The sequence below is a fragment of the Macaca nemestrina genome, chromosome 1 (genome assembly GCF_043159975.1).
Source record: "Macaca nemestrina isolate mMacNem1 chromosome 1, mMacNem.hap1, whole genome shotgun sequence".
Classification (NCBI taxonomy): domain Eukaryota; kingdom Metazoa; phylum Chordata; class Mammalia; order Primates; family Cercopithecidae; genus Macaca; species Macaca nemestrina.
This window is the reverse complement of record NC_092125.1, coordinates 110,395,908-110,409,579: the sequence shown is the minus strand read 5'-3', so window position 1 is coordinate 110,409,579 and position 13,672 is coordinate 110,395,908. Positions and strand designations below refer to the sequence as shown.

General features: G+C 41.9%; 1 protein-coding gene and 1 pseudogene across 1 annotated transcript in view; both read left to right on the top strand.

Moving 5' to 3' along the window:
- The first annotated feature begins 457 nt into the window (after positions 1 to 457).
- Positions 458 to 13,672, top strand: part of LOC139360234 (myomegalin-like) — a 139,221-nt gene continuing 126,006 nt past the window's right edge. The window contains exon 1 of the transcript XR_011617498.1: positions 458 to 516. The gene's annotated coding sequence lies outside the window, so the exon portion shown is untranslated. The remainder of the gene's footprint in view (positions 517 to 13,672) is intronic.
- LOC105479296 (protein FAM91A1 pseudogene) lies at positions 10,545 to 12,266 on the top strand (annotated as a pseudogene).

The following is a 13,672-nucleotide window of genomic DNA, read 5'->3' as shown; positions in this document are numbered from 1 at the left end:
ATTCAATGGACCACTCCACATCATATGAAATAAAATTTGAACACAGCATTTTGACGCCAATAGTGTGGGTCTCTGTGTCCTGTGTGCCCTGAGTGTATTTTAGAGTAGTTGTTGAGTCTGCTGCCTTATCTGTGTGTTATGAGGTCAATGCACTGATCACTTGCTGTTTTCACTTCTATACTAACTCTCAGCACACTATACTCCCAGTCCAAAGTAGATTATATACTTCCTATTTGATATGATGGTCCCTTTGGTTTTGGTGCCTCTTCCATGAGCTTCAGATCAGAACTAGCTATGAAGCTGTGGTTCCAGGCTGCCTTGGTTGAATCCCTTATCTTGCCTACTCCACCAGGCTCAGGAGGAAGGTCTATGAGGAAGCAGTGGATGAAGTCCTGGAGGACTCACTAGATGAACAGTATTTGACTTATTCCAGCCACCATGGCTCCCACCAGCTTCCCAGCAGCAATGCCTTCCTCTTTGATGTACAAGAAGACTCCTCTTCTCTGGATATAGCCAGTGAGTGCTCCTTTGATAAGAAAAATAAAGCTCTGTCAATATCTCAGTAACTCCTACATTCTACATGCTCAACAGCTCTGTCTAAACTGAGAGATGTTATTCTCTGCAGGCAGGCCCTAAAGATCCACTAATTCACTAAAAAAGTGATTAGGCTGAACACAGCTCTGGGGTCAAGTCTCAATTACAGGTCACTGATGAGTTAGGTAATTTGCTCTGTTCCTGTCCTTACCTCAGTCCTTCTGGCCCCGAATGTCATCTGCAAGCTGGTATACTCAAAGCAGGCCAGAATGGAGAGAGTGAAGAGATTATGGCAGACTCTCTGCCACTACTGCAGCACATGTACAAATCCGTTTAACAGATCTCCTTCTTTAAAGTGGGACATCTTATCTTTCCTGAAATATATATATATATATATATATTTTGAGACAGGGTCTCTTGTTCTGTCACCCACGCTGGATTGCAGTGGCATGATCTCGGTCACCACAACCTACAACCTGGGGTCAAATGACCCTCCCACCTCAGCCTCCTGAGTAGCTGAGACCACAGATGATGCCACTACTCCCGGCTATATTTTTGCCTTTTTGGTAGAGACAGGGTCTTGCCTTGTGGCCCAGGCTGGCCTCAAACTCCTGAGCACAAGCAATTCACCCACCCCTGCCTCCCAAAGTGCTGGGATTACAGATGTGAGCTACCGCGCCCAGCCTTCCTGAAATATTCTTGATAATTATAGTTCCTGAACAGTTTTCCCAAGCTGTTCTAGCCATCCCAAGAATGTTGGCAGGCTTGTCCAAAAGTTTGGAGGTGCAATTTTAATGGTTCCTGGGTTTCAAGCTCCAGTCTCCATCTCCCCTCAGGTGCTTGCTTTCCCATAAGGTTCCATCTGACTACTAGAATATCAGGGGATTTCCATAAAGAAAAGACTTTGGTCTTGGCAACCCTTTGGTAAATAGCCAGGATTCTCAATCTTTGTGCAGCACCAAGGTATTTTTACGATCTCTGTTAGTTTAGTCTCAATGTTGTAATTCAATCTAAATAAACAACGAGGCTATCTGCTGGAGAAAAGGCTGAATCTAACAGCAATGCCACCAGCATGCCCTCTTCCCAGAATAACTCCACGCTAGCCATTGGAGCTTCTCTAGGTATGTAAGAGCCCTTTGAGTTGGTAGCCTCACTGCTGTGTGTATAGATTAAAACCTTGACCTATGTCTCCTCTCCCTTACTTGAATGTGTGACTTGACTTTGGGGGCAAAAGTTTGGATTGTTAGGGAACTATGTGCTTTATATACTCTTTTACACAAATAGAAAGACATTATAATAATTCACTCATTGAGCTTTCATAGTAATGTAAACCACATTAGGCTTGTCATTTTGTCAGGGGTGGGTATAAGTATGTGGCTTTTATTACTCATACCATCCTCTGACAAAGGCATCCTTATTTCTCTTTACAATTTCACAATAAGGTGCAGAGGAAGGTCTTTGCCATCTGTTAAAGATGTTCAGGGTCGGGCACGGTGGTTCACACCTATAAACCCCGCACTTTGGGAGGCCTAGGTGGGTGGATCACTTGAGGTCAGGAGTTTGAGACCAGTCCGGCCGACATGCTGAAACCCCGTCTCTACTAAAAATGCAAAATAGCCAAGCATAGTGGTGCACGCCTGTAGTCTCAGCCACTTGGGAGGCTGAGGCATGAGAAACCTTTGAACCTGGGAGACAGAGGTTGCAGTGAGCCAAGATGGTGCCTCTGCACTCCAGCCTGGGTGACAGAAAGAGACTCTGTCAAACAACAACAACAACAACAACAACAACAACAACAAAAGACATTCAGGAGAGATATTTTGTAGAGAGGAAGATGTTCCCTAGTACCTATAAGTCATCTCAAGGAGGTGGTCACACCTTTCCTAGTGCTAGAAAAGCCCTACTCAGAGACCTTCAGTGTTTTCCTACCTCCTGTCAACCTGCCTTATACTTCCCATATCTCCATGTGGGAGGCATCCCTGTGGAGTCTGCTTAGCACTTGGCCATACTTTGTTTGAAACCTTAAAAGCTATTAAAGAAAGTTGCCTTATGTTCCCTGATGAGAAGATGAAGTTGGCAAAAGCATGGTGAAGGGCAGGGATCTTGATGAGAGGCCCCTGACTACCCCTTTAGTGATCGGCATTCTTCATTTCCCATCTCATTCCATGTCCTGGTGGAACGGCTGCAGAAGATGAGATCCAGAGCCTGAAGGAAACCCTTTTCATCAACAACTGCCTGCGAGAAAAGCTGGAACGTCATCTCAGCAGCTTTGATGAAGAAAATGGTAGGAGAGGCCCAAGTGATCTGCTTCTGGCAATATGTATTGTTCTAAAGGCATGTGACTGGGGCAGAGTTTTATAGATTTCAAGCACTTTGACATACTTTACTTCACTTATTCATTACAAATGTCCCAGCGAGAGAGGTAGGGCAGTTACTATCATTCCTATTTATAGGTGAATAAATGGACTTAAAGAATTGCCTCCATCTTAGAGGTATCTACCTCTAAAGTCATTCTTGTGATTCCCAGGCTGTCTGCTGTCTTCTCTCTGCTTCTGTACACTGCCTGCTGTCTCTCTGCTTCTTATGTGATTGGCATTCAGTAGAACCCAGGTTTCTGAGCACCTCATGTAGCAGAATGAGAGTCTCCTCTGCTACCATCCTCATCAGCTTCCCTTATGTCTTGGTTACTCTTCATTCTACCACCCCAAGGTGGTTCTCTCCAACCCCCTCCTCTTCGATTGCTCTCACACAAAGGCCATCATTTCACAACATCATGCTGGGCCAGAAGAACAGTAACCAGGTCCCTTCCCATACCAAAGCAGCAACTATTTCAGGAAAGCCTCCTTCATATTGCAGCCATTGGACGTGATAATACATGTGACGTGCTGGCATTGGTTGAGAATCATGATTAAGCTTCTGTCCCATCACATTAAAGTTCCAGCCTTGAGTCCCCACGGTTTTCTCCCTAGGCTAAGATAGAGAGGAAGAACATGAAATGTGCAGAAAGAATTCTCTTAAGCAAACGTGTATGACTTGCCTAAATTGTAATTATTTCCTGGAACAAGATGCACCTCCAACCTCTACAGGCAGATCATAGATTCCATTGTCCAGCTGTATAATGAAAACAGAGTTCTCAGAGAAGAATACTGGCGACTCCCCCGGCTTGCCTGAATCAAATTTCTAGAGGTAAGTGGTAAAAGGTCACAATATGAAGTCACTCTCAGATGGGTCCCTTCTCTTGTCACACCCCACTGTAGAAACAAAAGAGGACGGTGCGGCCAGAGCTGCTCAAAGCCTTATAACCCACAATTCTCACAGTTACTCTTAAGTTAGAGAGGGCTGCTTTCTAGATGCACCCCCTCCAGGCCCCCAGACTGCCAGGCTCCAGGAATAAGTAGCTCTAAGAAATATAGTATTTCGGTGCAAGCCACACTCCATTATTGCAAATCGGAGAAGAGAAGGACAAACATAAAAGGTGAAAAGATTTAAGGGAACAACATGGTGAAACCCCATCTCTACTACAATACAAAAATTAGCTGGGTGTGGTGGCACGCACCTGTAGTCCTGACTACTCAGGAGGCTGAGGCAGGAGAATCATTTGAACCCGGGAGGCGGAGGTTGCAGTGAGCCAAGATTGCATCACTGCACTCTAGCCTGGGTGACAGAGCAAGCTTCCATCTCAAAAAAAAAAAAAAAAAAAAAAAAAGAAAGAAAGAAAGAAAAAAAATTTAAGAGAACAATTATTTTAATTGAATACATTTTGTCAAGATTAAATCAACTTTCCCCTAGAGTACTGAAACAATAAGCAATCATAATTTAGATTCTAAGTTACTGGTCTTTGAGAAAGTGTGAAAACCAAAAAGGTGCCATAAGCCAAAAAAGGACCAAAAGTCCTAATTTTCAAACTGATGAAAATAAAGTACTAAAAAATTGAAATCATCATAATTCATTTTGGTCCTTGACAAAATACAAATTTATTAATTCAAATCATAATATCCTAGCTACCTTATTGTGCCTAGCTTTTACCACTAAGGAGAAAAAACAAACGCAAACAAAAGTATGTTCAAACTTGCAAACATGTTTACAAACCTGCAAAATCTCTTCAGCCTATCCCTTAAACTCCACACTTGGTATTTACTAAGCTCTGCTGTGTACAATACCCACCTTAATATGCATTCTTGCACAAGTTCTATTAGGTATAAGCCAAGATCACATGAGATTTTTTTTTTTTTTTTTTACCCTCTCATGCCTATGTTTGCTTTTGCTTCCAAAGACCCTTCTAAGTTAGGACTGTCCTCAGACTACTGGGGTCACTTAGTCACAAACTTGCTTGAGGCTCAGAGCTGGCAATACCTGGGAGTTTATGTCAATCCCACAGCACCCAGCAACCCCGCCTGCAAAGTATTTACCCATGATTGACAGGTGCAGGTGTATGAAAGCCCAGTTCCTTGACTTGAACGGTGTCTTTCTGGTGAATTAGCTTTGAGAAAAGGGAATCCAGAGGCCAACTTTGTAAAAATCCAGATAGATAAATGGAAAGAAATCTTAGCCTTGGCAGTCCAATTGAGAAAGATAGTGATTTACTTGAGACTGTGAAAAGAGAGACTGAAATTTTTACTTTCTCGTGGGAAAGAAGCCTATGGTGAAAGAGAAACAAAGACAATGGTGGGAAATAGGTGGGTCTACTCAGTAGCTTTAAACCATTCTGTCATATTATAAAGCCTGGTGAGCTTTTAACTAACCCAAGTGCCTGGACTCTACACATAGACATTCTGATTTAAATGCTTCCAGGTGGATGGAAGCCACTAGTAGTCTTAAAAAGCTCCCAAGTAATTTTAACATGTGGCTAGAGATGAAAAGGACCATCTATCTACTAGAATCTCAAGTCACCAGCAAAAAGGTGTCCCAAATGTGCAGCTACCTCATAGAAAAAGCTTAACACTACCCGTTGATAGAATTTGCCTTCCTCTCTCCATGGTCTTGTTTGCATAGCATGGAAAAAAGAGGAGAGAAAAAGAGGTAGATGGATAGATTGAACCTATAATTTACCTATGTAGAGCAGTTTCTCAAACTTTTCTGACCACAAGGTGCAGTGAGAAATATCCAATTCTTTGTAATCATTTAAAAAAAAAAATCTTTTGCTATGTGTAATATACCCTATCTAGTATTTAAATAAAGCCTGTAGTAGTACGCAGTCCACTATATTGATTTCACAACCCATAAGTGGTTATGAACTGCAATTAGAAAATTTTTACTTTTGGCCAGGTGTGGTGGCTCGTGCCTGTAATCCCAGCACTTTGAGAGGATCACCTGAGGTCGGGAATTTGAGACCAGCCTGACCAACACGGAGGAACCCCATCTCTAATAAAAATCCAAAAAAAAAAAAATTGGCTGGATGTGGTGGTGCATGCCTGTAATCACAGCTACTCAGGAGGCTGAGGCAGGAGAATTGCTTGAACCCCAGGGGTGGAGGTTGTGGTGAGCCAAGATTGCACCATTGCACTCCAGCCTGGGCAACAAGAGCGAAACTGTCTAAAAAAAGAAAAACAAACAAACAAACAAAAAACAAAAGAAAGAAAGAAAAGAAATGAAAAAAGAAAAAGAAAGAAAAAAAGAAAAAATTGTTCACTTTTTTTCAGCCTTTTTATCAAGCAAAATCCCAAAAGAACATTTACTGTAAAAGAACATTTACTATAAACATCTTTCTGTGAATCCTTATTTCTGTCCCAGCCACCATGACCCAACAATCTCTAGAGGCTGTTAGTGTTCTCCAGATTGAATCCTTCCCTCTAACTGCTCCTGAACTCTGTGATGTCGTGGAAAAGGTTTGAGGCCTCGATTCTCATCCCAGGTTTTTCACCTACAGATCATATGGCCTGAGCCTCTTGACACCATTGTCTCCTTATGGCCAAAGATGGAACTGTACTTGGGTGGTATCTGAGCACTCTGTTGGCTTTGATGTTCTAGGGCTCTTCCCTTGGCACCACTCTCTTAATTAAAAGGAATAGGATGTGAACTTACGAGGGTTATTTCTCTGCAAACTGTCCTCTCTTTCTTATGACAAGCAATTTCTGAATGTGCACATTTGAGGCTAAGCAAATCCCTTCCTGGAGGTGGGAAAGAGCTTTATTTCTCTCCACTGGAGTATTATGGAGAGTCAATTGATGCTGAGGAGGTGGCAGAGACCTAGCTAACTCATCTGCAGTGGCTTTGAGCAAGGCTTTTAGAATCATAAAGTGGCTGAGGTCCTGTGTCCTACACCAGCTAGTTCATCTCAGGAGACTTCCTTTTCAATCTATTATTACTATCTTCTTCTAGGCCAGAGATTATCATCACTACCAGAGATTATCCACTTAGCTGCACTCAGTTTGCACCTGGCCTGTATCACCACTTAGCTCTCACTCCAGCCTCAGTTAGGTATCAGCAAGTCCTCACCAAAGATTATTGTTTCGTTGTGTGTGTGTGTGCATTTTTGTTTGTCTCAGGTAACAACCAATTTTGGAACTATGAAAAGTTCTTCTCTACTTTTAACAAAGCTTAGTCGCAAACAGTTCCCCAGTTGATGAGAGAAACTGAAACAACAGAACAACTGAAAGTCCAAATCTGAAAGCTCCATCTCTGAGAACCAAATTTTACAGCCACTCCAGATTTGTACTCCAAATGGATAGTTTGATTGTAGAAATCTCATCCCTTCAGCCTGCAAATGCGATAACTGCCCAAGAGACAGTGATGCCTAGATTCATAGATAATCCCCTTTTCCCCAACCTATATATAACTGGAGTCAACAGCAGCTGGAGGAAAATGGCAAGGACTTGGAATCAAGATTAAGTTAGAATAACACTGCTGTAGACTGTTTATCAGCTCTTCAGCGTGTGTCCGTTTTCCTTGAAGGATGAGTGTTTAGAAACCTCTGACAACAAAGTTTATTTTACACACATTCTCTTGCCTATGATTTTTTTGTACAAATCACAATTATAAAACTTTCTTGCTCCAGCTAAAAGCAGGAAACTCAATCATGAATGTGTTCACTACATGTATACCACAAAATGATAGCAACCAGTCTGAATGCATCACTTGATTCCAAAAGTAAATGTTAGCACTCAGTAGTGAAACTACATGTATCTCCAACTCTGGAAGCCGCAGGCAAGATATTCCTGTTTCCTTGCAAGAAAACAGATCTATAAGCAGGGCAGCAGTGTCACACATGTACATTCCTGGGAAACCCAAGGAAACAATGACAGTGACGCAGGGCAGGCGAGCCCCAAAACTGGTTTGTAGCCTGGGAAATTTCTCCCAGACTGTAGTTTCCTTGGCTTTGCCAAGGAAAGAATTCAAGGGCAAGCTGCTGGTGAGAGAAAGCAACTTTTATTGAACTGGTGCTGCTTCTTGCAGAGCAGGACTAATCCACAGGCGGTGTGCCCAGAGTTGGTGCCTGTGGGCTGCTAGTTAGTTGTATTTAGACCCACTTTTAATTACATGCCTATTAAGAGGTAGATTATTCAGAACTTTCTGGAAAAGGGGCAGGGAGTTTCCAGAACCATATAAAGTAACTTTCAGGTCATTGCCAAGGTGTGTTGCCATGACATTTGTAAACTGGCCATGTCCCAGTGGTAGTGTCTTTATGCTCATAAGCAGTGAGGGCAACTAGAGGTCACTTTCATCATCATCTGCTGGTTCCAGGAGGCTTCTTCACTGCGCCCTGTTTTGACCAGATCCTGCTCTGCTCAATGGGGTTGTGACTGGAAAATAAGTCCTACTGGTCTCCCACCTCATTTCCCCATCAGAGATTCTATACTCCTCCTTAATCTTAAGGGATTTGCAGAAGGGTGGAGATTCATCTTCTGTAACTGCTTCCTGCTGATGTTATGGGCATAAACCCTGCCTAGCAGTGGAGAAGTAAACTCTCTGGATACCTGTTCTAAAAGGCCCAAAGGCAGGATGTCTTTATTTTCTGGGTCAGAAGAGGGGATGGGTTGAAAGCCTTGTGCCAGCATCATCTTTACATGGAATTATTGTAATCTAGAAGACACAAACTTTACAAGGAGGTTAAACAAGCAAGGACCAAAGATTAGTAATAATCTTGGTTTCTTCCTATGCCAAGAAGCCTTAGACAGTCAGCAGCAGTAAAACTGGGCAATGAATCATAACTTTTCTCACTGGTCATAATGTCCTCCATAATCCCAGTATAATATGAAAATGGTGTTATCTTCAAGCCCTTCACCGTAATATCCGATAGATGATGGGGTACAGCATGAGATGATCTCGGCTGTACTTTAGCAGTTCCTCATAGAGTCTGCGTTCATCTTTCATCTGTGAGGACTCAAGAATGTCTGAGGCTGGGCACGGTGGCTCATGCCGGTAATCCCAGCACTTTGGGAGGCTGGGGCGGGCATTTCACAAGGTCAGGAGTTCGAGACCAGCCTGGCCAACATGGTGAAACCTCATCTCTACGAAAAATACAACAAACAAACAAACAAACAAAACCAACACATTAGCCCAGCATGGTGGCACGTGCCTGTAATCCCAGCTACTCAGGAGGCTGAGGCAGGAGCATTGCTTGAACCCAGAAAGTGGAGGTTGCAGTGAGCCGAGATCGAGCCATTGTACTCCAGCCTGGGCGACAGAGCAAGCCTTCATCTACAAAATAAAAATGAAAATAAATTAACTTTGAAGTTTAACAGCAGTAGGGGTGCTTAATAATGCCTGATAGGGGCTCTTTCCATTTTGGTTGTAATTGATTCTTGGGGAATCCTTCTTTCTAAGTTTTTAGTAAGATTAAGTCTCCTAGTTGAATGGGGGAGTTAATCCTTTTCCTTGTGGGAGGAGGTTGCGTTTCCTTTCCATACGGTTGAAGAGCCTTTTGAACCTGGCCTAAGTTGATAATCTATGTGTCTCTTCATCAAACAGAAGGTCTAACATTCAAAAGGGTCTTCCAAGCTGCTCAAGCGATCCAGCCTCCCATTGCTGCTGCTCTTGAGCTCGGTTGGCCGGGCCGGGCGCTGAACTGTCGGGAGCCCAGGCCATAGGGCAGCCCCTGCCTTCTGCAGTGTAAGGTGCCGGGCCTCCCGCGGCACTCTGCCGACAGACTATGGGCGGGCAGGCGGGAGGTTTAGTGTGGGTCGCGGTCGTGGCGCCCGCCGCTGGCCCTGGCCGCGGCATCATGAACATAGACGTGGAGTTCCACATCTGGCACAACTACTCCTGGAACAAGTTGCCGGCCAACGTGAGACAGTCATTAAGTGGAGATGGCTCATCATGGAGGTCTTCATCCTTGTTTTCACATCAAGTAGGCTGAGGAGGAGGAAATACAGGAAGTATTGGTCTTGCTGTTCAGGGTGGCAGAGGAGGAAGAAAATCCCAGTCGTCGTTGGAAATTCACGGAGAGAATATGAAAAGCAGGTTGTCCTGTACGGTAACTGCAATCAGTTGCGATACAGAAATAACTTAGTTAAACATGTCAAGAAAGATGAACGCAGATACTATGAGGAACTGCTAAAGAACAGCTGAGATCATCTCATGCTGTACCCTTACCATCTATCGGATATTATGGTGAAGGGCTTGAGGATAACATCATTTTCATATTATACTGGGATTACGGAGGATGTTATGAACAGTGAGAAAACTTATGATTCATTGCCCAATTTTACTGCTGCTGACTGTCTAAGGTTTCTTGGTATAGGAAGAAACCTGTATATTGATCATATGAATCAGTGTAGATCATCAAAACAATTCTTCAGAAAGAAAACAGCCCGTGATCTTCTACCAATAAAGCCAGTGGAAATTACCATAGAGGTGTGGTGGGTGGTGCAGGCTGGATATATCACAGAAGATGACATCAAGATATGCACTTTGCCTGAGAAATGTGCTATTGATAAGATCACCGATTCAGGCCCTCAACTCTCTGGATCACTAGATTACAATGTAGTACATAGTTTGTATAACAAAGTATTTATCTCGAGGTACCAATATCTGATGACAGTTATACAGCAGTTCCACCTCTTGAAGGTTTTGTAATGAATCAAGTGCAAGGTGATCATTTTGAAACTCTACTCTATAAGATACTTGTTTCAATAGATGAGCACACAAATGCTGCAGAGCTTGCAAATGTCCTTGAGATTGACTTATGCCTGGTTAAGAATGCTGTTTCAGTGTATTGCCGATTGGGCTTTGCCCATAAGAAGGGCCAAGTAATAAATTTGGATCAACTTCATTCATCATGGAAAAATGTTCCATCCATAAACAGATTAAAGGGTACCTTAGATCTACAGAAGATGCTCTTGTCATGGGATGGAGGGGAAGGTAGGAGTCCTATTACAAGAAGCTTCATCAGCAACTGACACTGATACAAATAGTCAAGAAGATCCAGCTGACACAACCAGTGTAAACAGCCTGAGTCTGTCTACGGGACACACGAAGCGCATCGCATTCTTGTTTGACTCCACTCTTACCGCCTTCTTAATGATGGGAAATCTTTCACCAGTTCAGAGCACTGGTGAAGGAGAAGCACAGAGATATTTTGATCATGCACTTACTCTGAGAAACACAATACTGTTTCTGCATCATAACAAAAATCTAGTTGCGCAAACTGCACAGCCAGACCAATCCAATTATGGTTTTCCTCTGGATCTCTTACGCTGTGAAAGCCTTCTTGATCTGGACCCTGCAACTTGAAGCAGAGTTGTAAACAAAAATTACACACTGCTTGTTTCCATGGCTCCCCTCACCAATGAAACCTGGCCTGTCAGCAGCTGCACCCCTCAGCATATTGGACCAGCTATCCCAGAAGTCACCTCTGTCTGGTTTAAACTGTATATTTATCATATCGCTGGACAAGGACCACCATCCGTTTTATTGTCCAAAGGTACAAGACTTCGAAAACTGCCAGATATATTTCAGAGGTACGATCAATTGCCAATAACATCTTGGGATCATGATCCTGAAGTAGTTCCTACCTCAAATGTGCTCAAGATGTTGAATGATGCTTTAACACATTCTGCAGTTTTAATTCAGGGACATGGTCTGCATGGGATAGGGGAAACAGTCCCTGTTCCATTTCCATTTGATGAAACAGAACTACAAGGAGAGTTCACTCAGGTCATTATGGGTGTACATAAAGCATTGCAGATACTAAGGAACAGAGCATCTCTATGGATATGTCGCCATGTTGAATGCTTCCAGCCAACTTGCAAATGGAAAACTCAGTGATGCTTCTGATGAGAGAGGAGAACCTGATTTGGCTTCTGGCTCAGATGTAAATGGGAGTACAGAGTCATTTGAAATGGTCACTGAGGAAGCAACTATAGATTCAGCAACAAAGCAAACCTCTGGTGCCACAACAGAAGCAGATTGGGTTCCTCCTAAGCTGTGCTTTGGAATTCTACTGTTCAGTTCCGAATTAAACCAGAAAATTTGTAGGAAAATTGATACACATGGCCTTTGCAGAAAACAGAGCCTTCAAAACCTCTTAGATTCCAGTAGAAAACTCTCTCTGCAGTCCTTAACTTTGTTCACTCTTTCCAGGAAGGTGCTTCAACATTGGATATTCACGCAGAGCCCAGATTTTCAAGTTTGCTTTCACAGTCATCATATGCTGACATGGGTGTTCCACTTCCTGCAAAAAACTTCATATTTAAAGATGGTGTCTTATCAGAAGGGAGTGGACAGTCACCTTCCTCACTTCTTATTGCTAATCTCCATTTGCAATAACTTGATTACACCATTTGTTGCTCACACTTTCTGCCTTTTTTCTTTCTTAACGTTAGCTTTATAGTGTCAGCCACTAAAAAGCATCCTACTGCTGCAGAACAATTCTTGCTTAACTAATATTAAAAGTTTGGGGAACATATTCATGTTTTCTGAAGTTTTGCTCATTATTGCACATCTTATTGCAACAAAGTGTCTTTTTAGAAGCCAGCACTGTATTTTTTACCTTGAGACGATCCACATTTCTTTTATAAAACTAAGTATGTACTTTATAGGCTCTATGATGACTGTTATGTTTATAAGCAATCACTATGAAAATTCCAATGATAATTTTATACGTTAGTTCATCAAACATAAATCTTGTTTAATTTTATATTTTGTTACCTATACTTTGGGGGATCAAGGGAAGAGATGGAACTCTTCCTCTAAAAGGGCTTCTTGGTACTTAAACTAGTAAAACTATAAAACTATAAACATCCAGTATTGAGAGATGATATGATAGGACATTATGAATTCCTATGGGTGTCTAAATTATCTATGTCAGTTGGACATTGTAGAAGGTACGTAAATCAGCATAGGTATGTATAACTTAACCTTGATGTATAAGGTCTTAACTCAGATTATGACTATTCACTGACATCTCATGAGAAGCTTTAGACAACTTTCTATTTTTAAACACCATTTATATGTGGACTTCTGTTGTCACTGACTTTGGGCTTTATATTTTCATAGAGTCTTTACGGAAAAAATAGAATTTCTTTTCCACTCTTATAGCTATAGCTGCTGCACATTTTCACCCTGATTCATTTTCTTGTTTCTTAGCTTTAAAGTTTTCAAACCAAGGATTGTGATTTTAGGTTAGAATTACATATTAGAAGCATTAAGACTATGTCTTTGGATCAGAATGCTTTAGTGATAAACTTACTTTGAAGACCTACTCTTAAGCAATCTGGATCTTAAATTTATGTGAACACTTTTTTAGAAAATGATAAAGAAAAATGGAATTACTTCAAAGTGTTTCTTGAGTCATTGATTCTTTTAGCATCTCAAGTGTTAATTAGAATAATTGGAATCACTTTTTAGACTTTTCAAGTTACCTTCCTTGGGAAGTTTGTGCAGTGCTGTAGGTTAGTTTAGCTCCTCTTATAGGGTAATGGTTTACTAGCTTAAAACTGTAACCAAATGAACCGGTCAGACAACATATATCTAAAACACTTAAAATGGTAGAAAGTTTGGGAATGTTATAACCTAAGCGTTTTTGCTGATAACTTTTGTTATTTATAGATATTAGTGTATTTAACATACTTCTAGAAATATATGCCTTTCCTAAAACTTAACCATACATCCAATACCATGGCTGTATTGTACATCTGTACAGCTGAATATTTTGGACCATGTTATCTGTGGCACAGTCAGTGCTGTGTTTCAGGTAAATGCA